Source organism: Boleophthalmus pectinirostris, unplaced genomic scaffold, assembly GCF_026225935.1.
Source record: "Boleophthalmus pectinirostris isolate CB_2022bp ecotype Guang Dong unplaced genomic scaffold, ASM2622593v1 HiC_scaffold_18, whole genome shotgun sequence".
Lineage (NCBI taxonomy): Eukaryota > Metazoa > Chordata > Actinopteri > Gobiiformes > Gobiidae > Boleophthalmus > Boleophthalmus pectinirostris.
The window spans coordinates 5,736,921-5,750,843 of NW_026571133.1; the positions used below are offsets into that span (position 1 = coordinate 5,736,921).

The window sequence follows — 13,923 nt, forward strand, 5'->3', positions numbered from 1 at the left end:
ATACGGACAAACCTGCAAATGAAAATAAACATGTATCTCACTGTAAAAGGTCGCAGGTTCAATTCCCCAATGAATTTTAAGTTTGCGTGATCTGAATATGTCTCCAGTAGTGTCCATAAAACGAAAACTCCACTCCTGAACGATATCTTGCTCAAAAGTAAAGAAAAAGTCAAACATAAAAGAACAAATTTCCCCATAAGAATTTGTATTTTTTTTTTTTTTACTGATACTGAAACTGATTTCCGATATTTATACTGCTTCTGTGGCTGATATTATTCTGATATTTACTGATATTTCACGTTTAAAATCCATAGCGAGACCCACAAATTTATCTTAAGTTAAAGCAAAGTTCACTCATTCACTTTTCACCTTTGTAAAAATAATAACAAATCATCTTGGGTATAAAATAATGTGTTAGATATTTGTGCAAACATACAGCCACATGACACTCGCCTATTTAAAATTTTGTCGCATTAATCTGTTCAAAAAGGGCACACAGAAAAGAACAAAACAAAAGCTGTATCAATAATGTACATTTTCTCGATACCGATATGGGACTGATATATCGTCAGAGGCGGTGCTACTATTAGGCAAAAGCTGCTTAAGGCCCCCAAACCTTGAGGGGCCCCCAAACATTTGCCCTCAGTGTCACGAATGACCAAAGCCTCAGAGCAATTTGATTTTCTCTCAGTATGATATTAAATCTGAGTAGTTTAGTTTTAAACAATAATCATAAGTAAAATAATAATCATCATATGTAATGGATGTAAACAAAAATATAATTGTACTAGCAAAAAAATAAAACTACTTTCAATTCTGGTTTTCTAGTAGGCGACCGAACTAATAAGACAAGTTTCCAATCCCCCATAATTTAAATAAAGATGTGCGTGTCTCAAGAACAATGGGAAAAAATAGACAATAAATATATATAAAAAAAAAAAAAAGAAAAACAGTGCATTATAGTGAGGGCCGCCACTGTGTATCATCCATCCCAAATGAAAAACATTGTGGTCATTTGTAAGCCAAAATTATTATTATTTTTATTATTTATTTATTTATTTATTTAATTCATAAAGCATAAAAAGACATCGACAGTGTCACAACATCAGACACACAAGAAATGAATGAAAAGGAGCAGAAAGGAGCAGAAGAAGAAAAAATCTTATGTTATCTGCCCCCCTTTCCTTTTTCAAGATACATCAGCACCGATGGTTACTAAACATGGTTAAAATTCATCAAAATGTAAAGAAATGTAAAAAATAAATGTTTGAAAATGCATTCCGTATTAGATGTGGTGTGGATTTTCTAAAATTATTGACAAAAAATATAGAACTTTTTCAAGATATTCTAACATTTTGAGATGGACTTTTACGAAATACATCATAAAACTGGCTGGTCAGGTTAATAACAATCCAGGTTTATCAAATTTGTTTACATTTGTGGTCAATTTAACTATAATTCTTATTTGTTTTTGCGTGTTTTAGTCACTTGACATTGGTATCTCAGCCTCGGCCCTGGGAGCATCAGACACTATTGCATTTGCCAATAGAAACCTGCATTGTCTCAGCATTTGATTTTGGTTCACATCCGGATCTCAAATCAATGCCTGGAGGGGAGAGATCTCCTGGCATGTTGGGACTTGTATAGCATGACGACGTCAGAGGTGCAATATCAAAGGCCTGGTGATTTTTGCATGTTATTCTTTTTGTTTTGCTTCCAAAGTCGTTTTCAAGGTGGATTCGTTGTGGAACTTTTCTGGCGCACGGTCCGTCAAATGGTTTTCTTTGTGGAGATGTTATTGCTTTGTCTGGATGTTTCGCAGCATTAAAACGTTCTATTTTCATGGAGATTGAACCAGACAACGTTACAGGTCAGATCTGTGGAGAGGCGACCCCGCTCACAGTCAGAATGCCTGTTTTTCTAGCTATTTTTGAGCCGTAAAACCACCTATACCGTATTTTCCGCATTATTTTCTGATTATATCTCATTTCAAACTTTTTTCACAAATAAACCGCACCGGACTTTAAACGAAACACAACATTTGGATGGGTCAGTTGGACTTTGTTTGTTTGTGGCGTTCACGGTGACTCAGTTGTTCAGTCGTGTCTAGAAGCGGCACGTTGCGCTCGCTTTTCGGTTCGTTCCTCCGTTCCGTTCCTCGTCGGCGTGGAGTGACGAGTGGCTGCGGGTGTTTGTCGTCGCGTTTGCTGTCTGCTCTGTGCTGGGACACCCGAGTGGATTCGTGTATAGGGCGCTCTGGACTGTGGGGCGCGCAGTCGTTTTTTGATGGGTTTGGAGGCTTAAGAGCGCACCCTATAGTCCAGAAAACACGGTAATTGAATAAATGTAAGGTAGAGCTGTTTAGTGTCACACTGTGGAACATTCCAGGTAGAGCAATGACATATCCATAGAAACAAGCAACAAGCAAGACCTTTAAAAAGTCATTTTAAAGGTGCATTGTGCAGCTTTTGTGAAACATGGTCTTTCACCTGCCTGTTTCTATGGATATGTCATTGCTCTGCCTGGAATGTTCCACAGTATGACATTAGACATTACATTTATTCAATTACACATGGTTTTATTAGCCTGATTCATCATCCGGTTTCACTTCGTGGAAACCGTCTGACCTCGCAGCATTAGGATTCGTTCGCTCGACTGTAGGCGGGTACTTTTTTTATCTAACCAATCGCTGCTATTTGGTCGTGACGTATGTAATGCGAAGAAGAAGGGCAATAACGTCTTTCTCCTTGATAAAATTCACCAAACATTCTCTTTGTTCCGGCTTTAAATCCTCGATCTCGGGAATCGTTGCCAACACAGAATGTTTGGCTCTTCGCTGATTGGCTGGTGCCCGAACTCGCACTTCCAGAGTTTTTGCGAACCGTCTAGTGTATTCTGATTCCTGACTTACTCGCTGGAGAGAAATGAAATTGAAATGAAATAGCTCAAAAAAAAAAAAAAAAACAGGCATTCTGACTGAGCGGGGTCGCCTCTCCTTAGATCTGACCTGTAACTTGGTCTGGTTTGATCAACATGAAGATAAAAACGTTTAATTCCACAACTGTGAAACATTCCAGACAATAACAATAACAATCACATCTCCACAGAGGAAAAGCATTTGACGAAGCCTCCACCATCCACCAGAAAAGTTACACAATGCACCTTTAAATTAACTGAAATTCACTGTATGTAAAAGTAGGCAGAACGTGTAGCCGTGGAGTTGCAGCGGATTTGTCTGGCGAAAAGCATCGTACGAACACAAGGGGAACAATTCTATCTGTAAATGGGTTTAGTCAGCGCCCGTAAAATATATGTAAATGTATGTATGGAGTCTTTTAGTGTAGGCGAGGAGGAGCCGTGTGGTCAACAGTGAGCCTGAACGGGAGTGAATGGAGCCCAGATAAAAGTCAAGTGTTCAGAGTCTGTTATATTTACACTGCAGGGAGATTGGAGTTTTATACAGAGGTGGGAAAAGAAGCCAAGAGCCACTTTACTGTTGATGTCACAGCCTCAGACAAACAAAGCAGCACACGGACTGTACTCTACATTTAAACTGTAAAACTAGAAATTACGAAAGAAAAAACTAATTAAACAACACTTAGGGAAACTACTTAAGCAAGAGTAAGACGCTTTATGATTTTAAATGAATTTAATAGTAAGGACAAAATAAATAATGCACTATATTTAGTATTTCCTGAACGAGCCGGGCAAGAAACAAATGTCAACAACATAAAACTTCTATCATTTGTAGACAGTGGGAAGAGTTATTCAATTTTTACTCAAGTGATTCTTCAAGTAGGAGTAAAAGTACTAGAAACTACTCAAAGAAGTACAATTTTATCTAAAAGTTACTTCAGTAAATATAACTGGGTACTACATCCACCTGTGCGTTTATGTGATATTCAAAAGCCACGTTTACATGAGAGCTTTAATTCTGAATATAAATTATTTAATCCTGAATACAAATTAATTCTGCTTTAAAAAGACCATCTAAACAGAACGATTATTTGACATTAAACTTAATTCCGAAGTAAGTGGATGGTTTATTCTGATTTTAAAGCCAAATTTAATTTATTCCTCGATCCTGTAAGCGTTTATTCTTCTTAAAAATAATTCTGGTCGTTCATGCTCGTTGGGTCGACCGTCTGACACGATTCGGATGATCCGGCTCCACCGATCCTCGCTTGGGACTTTTATCTACTGCTCTTTGGATTTGCGAGCAGGATGCGATACTGGGCTGACGTAGGGCTGTGGTTGACTCAGTTTGTCTTCTTCCTTCTCCTCTTCAGCTGACAAACATAAAGCGTGATGAGAGAATTCTCTAATTACTGCTTAAATATCATCGGAATGACCTCAAAAAAGTTTGTATCATGTCTGTGTCCGTGGCGTAACGATAAACCGAGATGATTAAAAAGCTGATAGCAGCTCAGGTGTGTGTTTTCAACATAAATACGTTTGCGAGAAGCTCTCGATTTACTGGTCAATCTCGTTCCTCCCCTCACCTATGATCACGAGCTTTGAGTAATGACTGAAAGGATGAGATCGCGATAGATCCGATACAAGCGGTCGAAATGAGTTTCCGCCGCGTGGTGGCTGGGAGCTCCCTTAGAGTTAGGGTGAGGAGCTCAGTCACACGGGAGGAGCTCAGAGTAGAGCCGCTGCTCCTCCACATCCGACAAGGAGCCAGGTTGAGGAGGCTCGGGCATCTGTTCTGGATGCCTCCTGGGCTTCTTCCCTTGGGAGGTGTTCTGGGGAAGACCCAGGACACGCTGGAGGGACTATGTCTCTGGGCTGGCCTGGAAACGCCTTGGGGTCCTCCTGGAGGAGCTGGAGGAAGTGTTTGGGGTGGGGGAAGTTTGGGAGTCCCTGCTTAGACTGCTGCCCCCACTGCCCAGCCCTGGAAAAGCACAAGAAAATGGATGTTCGTGTCCCTGTCCAGTCAATTGAGCGGAATTAAATAAAGGCAATTTAACGTGTTTTCCATGTAAACCTCAATTTGGGAATTATTATTTCTATGTAAACTCAAAGAAGACTGTTTTAATTCCCAACTATTTAATTCAGAACAATTAATTCGGAATTCAAAAAATAAACATCATGTAAACGTGGCTCAAATGAGGCTCAAACTGATGCTGTAGCCAGAGTGAAGGAAAATATGCGATGTTGCCATAGTGATTAACAATTCAAAACAAAAAAAAATCCTTTCAGAGACCTTTTAGAAAATATGGGCTTAGTGGAAACTCAACCTAGTCACATAATATTCTATACAATGGGCTCTGCACAAATAAGTTTTCAGTGTTTTTCTCTGTTTGACACCCAGGCCACAGATATGCACCTCCAGGTCATCTATACAACAGCATTTTGTTTGGAGTTTGCCTTTAATTTTTTTTGTTTTGATTGATTTGGTTGATTGGTTTGAATGACCCTCTAACCAATAGGCATGCCCCAAGTCTGTTTTCTTGTTTTATCTTTCTAATTTGGGTGACCAGGCAGCACCCAAGGGATCCTCTTTGCTCTTGTTTACTCGACCGAATGTCCTTATGTATATTTTGTGATAGAAATCTTCCAAGTGGTCTCTCTCTCTCTCTTAGCCTGCTTCCTGTTTGAATGACGTACCGACCTTTTGCAATTAGAGAAATGGCAATGCTAGCAGTTGCCAGTGAAACTTGTCTGCGCATTGCTGTTTTGAAAAATGTCAGCTTTAATGTTTTTTCTTTGCTGTAGTTGACAATTCGGGTTAATATATCTTTCAAATGGTGTTGGTTCTGTTTTATTTAGATTAGATGTAAATTCTCCACATTTTTGGTCACACGTTATTTTAACTTCACTTGATTCATAGTGCCGACCTCGATAAGGACACCGCACTATGAAAGAAGATATAAAACATAATAGGTGTTTTTTACGTCGTGCTTAAAGGTGCACCACTGCAGTGTTTCACAAATTTTTTTTCTGGGGACCCATATTTTAAAAGTCACAAACTTTCACGACCCAACAGACAGTATTTGTAAATCACAAAATAAAGGTGGATTATTTTATTGTGGACTGAGTGATCGTGTCTCTGAACATTTAGTATAACTCAAGTTTTAAACAACAAAAAACAGTCATAGAAGCAGCAATAAAAGGATCCATAAGTCGCCTATTTGGACATTAAATGTAGCTTGTTTCTTTTTCTTTTCAACATTCAATTGAATCAGCAATATTGGAACAAAAGAGCCAATAAAATAATTACAAAAAGATTAGAAATGATGCAAAATATGCTTTAACATTTCAACATTTCTAATGAGAAATGTGGGCCTGTCTGTGTTTTTGTAGCGTGTTCCAGTCTGGGTGCAGGAGGAGAGCGCAACAGCAGATCAGACGCAGAATTCAGTCTGTTTCTGTGCTTTGTTTTCATTTGTGAACTTAGAAAATCCTAATTCACACATATATGTAGTAGTGAAAAGAAGCATAGAAATACTGGCCCCACTGAGGACAGGATATTCTGACCAAATGCTCATCCAGAATGAAGATAAGGTCACAGATCAGACCTGTACACTGCAGACCAACATGCAGATCATGACAAGGTGACCAAAAAAAATCTTTTGCAACCCACCTGAGGGTCATGACCCAGTGTTTGGGAAACAATGCCCTACAGCAGACATGTCAGACTCAGGCCCGGGGACCAACGTTGGCCTGCATTATAATTACATTTAACCCACAAGATCATATCAAATATGTATTAGAGCTCACCCGCCGTCTACAGATAGATTATAGAGACATTATTTATTTAGAATTGTGTTATTCTTTTTGATTATTATTATTCTGGATTCAATGTTTAAGCAAAACTATTATTAAATATTTATTTTAATAATAAAAGGTTTAACATTACATATCTCAATAGAAGAGAAAACAAATATTAGTTTGGCCCACGACTTAGTCTCAGTTTTTAATTTTGGCCCTTTGTGAATTTGAGTTTGACTCCCCTGTCCTACATGATTTGCCACCTGCTTGTCGCCATGGGGATGTCATTATTTTTGCCTGGAATGTTCCACAGTATGGCATTAAACTTATCTATCGCCATGGAGACAAACAACGGCACAGCAGTGATTTAAGTTACAGGTCAGATCGGTGCAGAGGCGGCCCTTGTAACTGCTGTACATGAAAGCGTGTTTTTCAAGATTTTTTTATTTATTTCTGACCTGTAACTTAACCTGGTGCCGTTGTTTGTCTCCATGGAGATAGATACGTTTAATGCCAATATTATGGGACATTCCAGACAAAAATAACGACATTAAAAGAATCATAAAACGCAAATGCAAGGAACAGTAAAATAAAAGTGAAAAAAATGCACAGCACACTCCGATGGATGATGTCCCAAAGCTTTTAAAGATATTTTTTCTTGCTTTGGACCCACTATATATGAAAAAAATAATGACATCTCCATGGCGACAAGCGGTTGGCCACCATAAAAGTTACACAGTGAACCTTTAAGCCCAATGTAATCACAGTTATAAAGGTTGGCACGATGTATTAAGTGTAGTCTGAATAAGAAGTGTGACCATTTTGTTTTATATTTTGGCTCTATTTGTATATTTCTAAATGTGATTTTATTTTCGATTTCTTTATTTTTGAATGAAGTAGTTGTAGATGAGTAGACTTAGTTGCCGTGAGCGATGTTATGCGGACGATGCCAGTATGGACTGCATCTCGAGAATGCCTCTTCTCTCCTCCTCCTCTCCTCCTCCTCCTCCTCTTTCTCCGATCTCTGTTTATTTTTTATACTTAATTTTGTTATGGATGTTTTTTCTGTCTTCTCTCTCCTCTTACTTCTTTGGTGTGCGGTGATGCTTGCCTACCAGAAATGCAAGCTGGGTAACATGGGTTTATCTAAATTATTCCACTACTACAACAATTACTACTACTACAGTACTTTAAGATCTACTTTCCAGAACTAATTCTAGCAGTTACGAACCCATGTTATCTACAAACTCCTTAAAATTTTGCTTGGAGAATTTGTTGAATATTGAATTTCTAATAATTGTTCTGAGTTACAAGTGTTTACCTCACTGCCACAGCTCAGCCTCACTGACCTGTTTCTATTACACACTAATAAATTATAATTAGATTGTAACTAATTAGTAATAACAAACTTTATAACTAATTCTGAAACCCCAAATTAACCTTTAGTAATAACAAAAGCTTCAATAATTGTAATAAACCTGACCTAACTCTTCTTAACCTAAACTAACTTAAGACTGTAATATTGTTTGTGATAATACTTAATCAATTATAGTACACTAATATGAGCGTTAAACTATTGATACTTTGCAGCGACATCATTCTGGGGGTGTTTTACATGTGTGTCTATTGGTGGAACGTTAAAATTATTTAAAAAATAAAATAAAATCTTGAAAAACATGTAATAACTGTGCGAAGATGATGAACTTTTGCGCCATAAATGTACTGAACCAAGACTAAACTAGGACTGAACCAGAGCTGAACCAGGACTGAACCAGGTCCAAACCAGGACTAAACCAGGACTAAACCAGGACTGAACCAGGACTGAACCGAGGACTGAACCAGGAGGACTGAACCAGGTCTAAACCAGGTCTAAACCAGGACTGAAGCAGGACTAAACTAGAGCTAAACCAGAACTGAACCAGGACTGAACCAGGACTAAACCAGGTCTAAACCAGGTCTAAACTAGGACTGAACCAGGACTAAACCAGAGCTGAACTAAAATTGAACCAGGACTAAACTAGGAATAAGCCAGAGCTGAACCAGAACTAAACCAGGACTGAACCAGGTCTGAACCAGGACTGAACTGAGGACTGAACCAGGAGAACTGAACCAGAACTGAAACAGGACTGAAACAGGACTAAACCAGGTCAAAACCAGGTCTAAACCAGGACTAATCTTGGACTAAGACTTGGAATCTAGGACCGTCCCTGAGTGAGAGAACCCCGAGCCCGTGGAGCAGGGTGTCCGCAAAGCACGATAGGGCGTCAGCTGTGCTTGGGACCGTCCCGACATTCGGAATCATGCATTACTCCCAACACTGCGTTTAATGCCATACTGTGGAAAATTCCAGACAAAAATAATGACATTAAATGAAAGAGAACAGCAGGGAACAGCAATTTAAAAGTGAAAAAATACATTGATCACTTAGATGACCGATGTCCAAAATAACGTATCAGCAAAACGCCCTCGTCAGATAATTTTTCATGCTTTGGACCACAGTAAATTAAATTAAAATAATGACATCTCTCCATGCGTTACCGTGGAGACACAACGCACACATTAGAAAACACTGTCAAATACGTTTTAAGATCTGAAAACACAAGAAAACTGTTCATGGTCCTAAACGAAAATGAAAAACTTGAGACTTGTTTGAGATCACTGTTGTAGTTGCGGCTAAATCAGTTGTTTCTGGTCAGATTGTGTTAAAATAAAGCTCAGATTAAAGTCTAACAAAGCCTCAGACGGCGCGTGCCTACAGTTAGCGTCACACCCCGGGTAATGTTGGTGATATCAGCTGCAAAGTATCAATTGTTAACTTTAAAAAAACAGTCTGCAAACCATTCTAAACTTTATTTTAGTCACCTTTTCGCTCCACTTGTTTCCTACCTCCTTCCCTTCTTCCTTATTATACTTTCTACTTATCATCCTTTTGTTTTGTCCTCGTCCTTCCCATTGACTTTTCTATAACGTGTATTCAATACCAGCTACACGACTGCATTCATACCTCTAAATTAGCATATCAATAAGACCATTTATTATATTTACTCCATGTTATTGTCACTGCAGCGATTGCGAATAGCCCCGTCAAACCCTTCTGTATCAGCTGGTTCACTCATTCCTGAACCTAATCGTTTCTTTTCAATCTTAAACGTCGGATATTACAAAACTAGTTGTGCCGTTTTAGCGTCTTCGTCTAAGATTGGAAGTAATGATCCATCAAATTGTACCAGAAGCGTTTGAACAGGGGCTATGGCAAAGCGGAGTGAACGGATTCCATTGCTAGTTAATTTGTCACTCTCATGTCATCGCCGCAGTACCAGTAATGACCAACACGCGGCGCTGTTCTGTTATCTTGTTCGTCTTCGAAGCTTGGATTTACGGAAAAAAACATCTTGAACTAGTCTTGCTGAAAGTGTAAAGATGTTTTGAGTAAGTTAATCTTAAGATGCTGAAGATGAACAGATGGGGCAGCGACGCAACAAACATATTATACTCAAAATTAGGGCTGTACCATAAATACCAAAAATAAATAAATTTAATAGTAACGTGTAGAATCCATGGCAAAGGAGAAATTCATTTTGTCAGCTTGTGAAAAGGACAAAAAAAACAAGCCACAAACAAAGCAATTTGGTCTGAAGACTGAAAGAGGATGTACCAATACAGACGAGAGAGCAACACAGGACCACAGTCTGATGTAAATCTCCATTTAAAAGTCTCGGGTCACTCTTTTGAGGACAGTGAGGTACAGATCTGAGCCAGAGAAAAGAATTAGTTTGAGAGGGGAGTTAAAGAAGCTATATTTGTTAAGAAAGACGATCCTTTTTGAACAGAAATGGAGGCCTCAGACGTCATTTATCTCCTATCTTCAAACCTAAAACAAAGAGAAAAATAGGGGGAGCCAGGTCAGGGCCAGAGGTATGAAAACATTCATTATGGACCTGAATGGTTTTGCTAATACAGGGGTCATCAAACTAAGGCCCGCGGGCTGACTCCGGCCGTCCACACCCCTTTGACCGGCCCCTCTGCCCCACACCACTCGAACTGGCCCTAAGAGGCAATCCTCAAAAGTTGTCATGGCCTATTTTTGAAATTACTTTTTGGCGAATAATAACATGTCTGCATCTTGTATTTTGTTGATTTTTTCAATTAATTAATTTATATTTATATTAAAATAATTATATGATGTATTTACATTTGCATCCAAATTTTCATCACCTGACAAGCTCAAGATCAAACAGTGACAGTCGACGCATGCAATGCCGGACTTTTGCGCTGCATACGGACTGAAACCAGGACTGATCCAGGTCCGGGACCACACCAGAACCAGACCAGGACCAGAGCGGGGCTGAGACCAGGACCAGACTGGGACTAGAGTGGGACTGAGACCGGGACAAGACTGAGACCAGACAGGGATCAGACCGATACTGAGACCAGACCAGGACCAGACTGGGACCAGACCAAGACTGAGACCAAACCGGGAACAGAGCGGGACTGAAACCGAGACCAGACAGGGATCAGACCGAAACTGAGATCAGGACTGAGACTGGGACCAGACCGAGACTGAGATCAGGACTGAGACCAGAGCGGGACTGAGACAGAGACGAGACCAGGACCAGGCCGGGACCAGACCTTGACCAGAGCAGGACTGTGACCGAGACCAGACCGGGACCAGAGCGGGACTTAGACCAAGACCAGACCGGAACCAGAGCGGGACTGAGACCGAGACCAGACCGGGACCAGAGCGGGACTGAGACCAGGACCAGACCAGAGGTTCAGAGCCCAAGGCAGGGCCGCGGAGACTCAGAGTCAAAGCTCGGAGTCCGGTCTGGTCCCGGTCTTGGTCCCGGACCTGGCTCAGTCCTGGTTCAGTCCGTATGCAGCGCAAAAGTCCGGCATCGCAGTCACAGAAGTCACGTAAACGGGAAACGGCCGTTATCCATTTTTTCCATTTTTCATTTAAACACAAAATCGAAATCTGAAAAAAACAAATCGTTATCTGTTTTTTCATTTTGGTTTTGGAGACAAATAATGAAGAAAAATGTTGTTTTTTCGTTTTCTTATTTTTTGTTTTATTTTGAAAAATGAATTAACAAATGAAACACGGATTCCCCGGCCCCCGTCACAGTCAGGAACAATAACGTGACCCCCAGAAAAAAAAAAAAGTTTGGTGACTCCTGTGTAAATATGACCCAGAAACTGTAAACAAGTAGGTGTGTTAGTTTCAGAGTAGTTTCAGTGTAGTTAGCTCCTCCTTTTAGTCAGATATAAGGAAGTGTTTGGAATGTTAATCAGGAATGTTCTATGGTGCAGCCCTGAACTCACAATGTCATTAAATATGAATCTTGCACTTACACGTAGCCGTCCTCTCTCACCTCTGCGGACGCCCCGGACTTCATTCATTATTTTGTCCCTTTAGGCAAAAAGACTGAAATCTCCCCCAATATCCTTCACGTCTAACATGGTTCAGTCTCTCAGTGGTTTCATTCACTCACTCCTGCCGCTCTTTGAAATTGTATTCACCTTTGTGAGACCTATAGATCCCAAAGGTGGACAGAGACGCTAAAAATAGTCCAAGTATTTGTGCCGCTTCAAAATACAATGACTCAGATACATGGAATTTTAATAATACTACAGTTAAATTAAAACGTAGGCTTAAATAACTGTTAAATAGAAACCAAAAGTGAACAATTCTGTATACTAATTTATGTTCTATTCTAAACAATACACTTAAATGCTTTTGTAATTATACCTCTAGTTTAACAAATCTATAAAATAAAGGTACACTCTGTAATTAGTTAGTTGCTCTGCTTGGAATGTTCCACAGTATGGCATTAACCAGTCTAGTAAAATTTATTTATTGCTTAAAAATTGCATTGGAAAAACATGCCCGTAGGCTACGTCCACACGACAACACTCCTGGATTTTTATTTTTATTTTTTATTTTTTTTGCGGGTTGAAAAAAATTTGCGCCCACACACCGGTGTCGGATCAATAAATATTCACGTCCAGACGACAACGGAGTGAAAACAATGTAATGCATATGCCCCACCTGTATGTGGCGCTGTTAACAATGATAATAATATTTAATAATGCGAATCTCATCACATTTTTTTTTTACTTTAAGGTAATTTAGCCGATTTTAGATGTATCCCAGAAATATAGCTGTTTTGTTTTGCAAAAATTAAACATAAGTTTTCGTTTTTAGCCATAAGATTTGGATGAGAATTATTAGAATAACTTGATCTCGAAATCCAACAGTTTAATTACTTGTGAGTAATATTTCTTATTGATCCTTGTGCGTATTCTGTTGTTAGCATTAGTGTCTTGGTTCCTGGGCGACAGAAGCGGCTCCGTATGCTACACCTGTCACATTTTGGCAACGGTCTTGTGGTCTGCGGCAGCGACACTAAGCGCTGTAGCCTTCGCCGCATCGAGGGACCCTGGAGATGACGGACTCGCAACGTCATCGTTTTCCAAAAGCTGCAGACATTTGCTTGTCCACATGACAACGCAACTCCGACGTTCTCAAATTTCTCCACTCTGGAACCCGTTCTCAAAAAACCCGTCTCTAAAACACGTCTCAAAAAAAAAAAGTTTTCGCCCACCCAAAACACCGCCTCCATGTGGACGAAAGCCCAAAACGAATAAAAACTTCACCGTTTCGACCAAAAAAAACGTTGTAGTGTGGACAGGCCCCTCCACGCCTCTCCACAGATCTGATAATCGTAACTCGAGATAGACATGTGTAATGCCATACTGTGGAACATTCTCAGCAAAGCAATAACACGGCGTAAGTTATGCAAAGTACCTTTAAAATAACCAAATTAGACTCTATATACAAACATTTCTTGCAGTGTTTTTGAATTAAATTGTTATCAGGCTGCTCTAAAATTGCACTAAAAAGTCGTTAACTGCTTCCCCATTTGGTGCAAAATGAGTAAAAAGTACATGAGCCCATCAAATACTAATTCTCTTAAGGTGACTTTGCTCAAAAAGTTACTCCAAACTTTTATCGTTCGCCGTAGTTCGACCGAGAGGTGGGTAGAGCAGACCAAAAAAATCTATTCTAGTCTAATAAAAACATAATGAAGACTGACATTCAAATTACTCAACTTTAAACTTATAACGTAATCAGTCTGATATCTAAGTAGTCCAATATAAACAAAAAACACCATACACATACATACACAAACACACCCCACAGTC

The 13,923-nt window shown here is 39.6% G+C and overlaps 1 protein-coding gene across 1 annotated transcript in view; it reads left to right on the forward strand.

Annotated features, from left to right (window-relative positions):
• The window catches only part of cacna1c (calcium channel, voltage-dependent, L type, alpha 1C subunit), a 667,856-nt gene that overhangs the window by 610,606 nt on the left and 43,327 nt on the right, over window positions 1-13,923 (forward strand). The gene's annotated exons all lie outside the window — the stretch shown is intronic.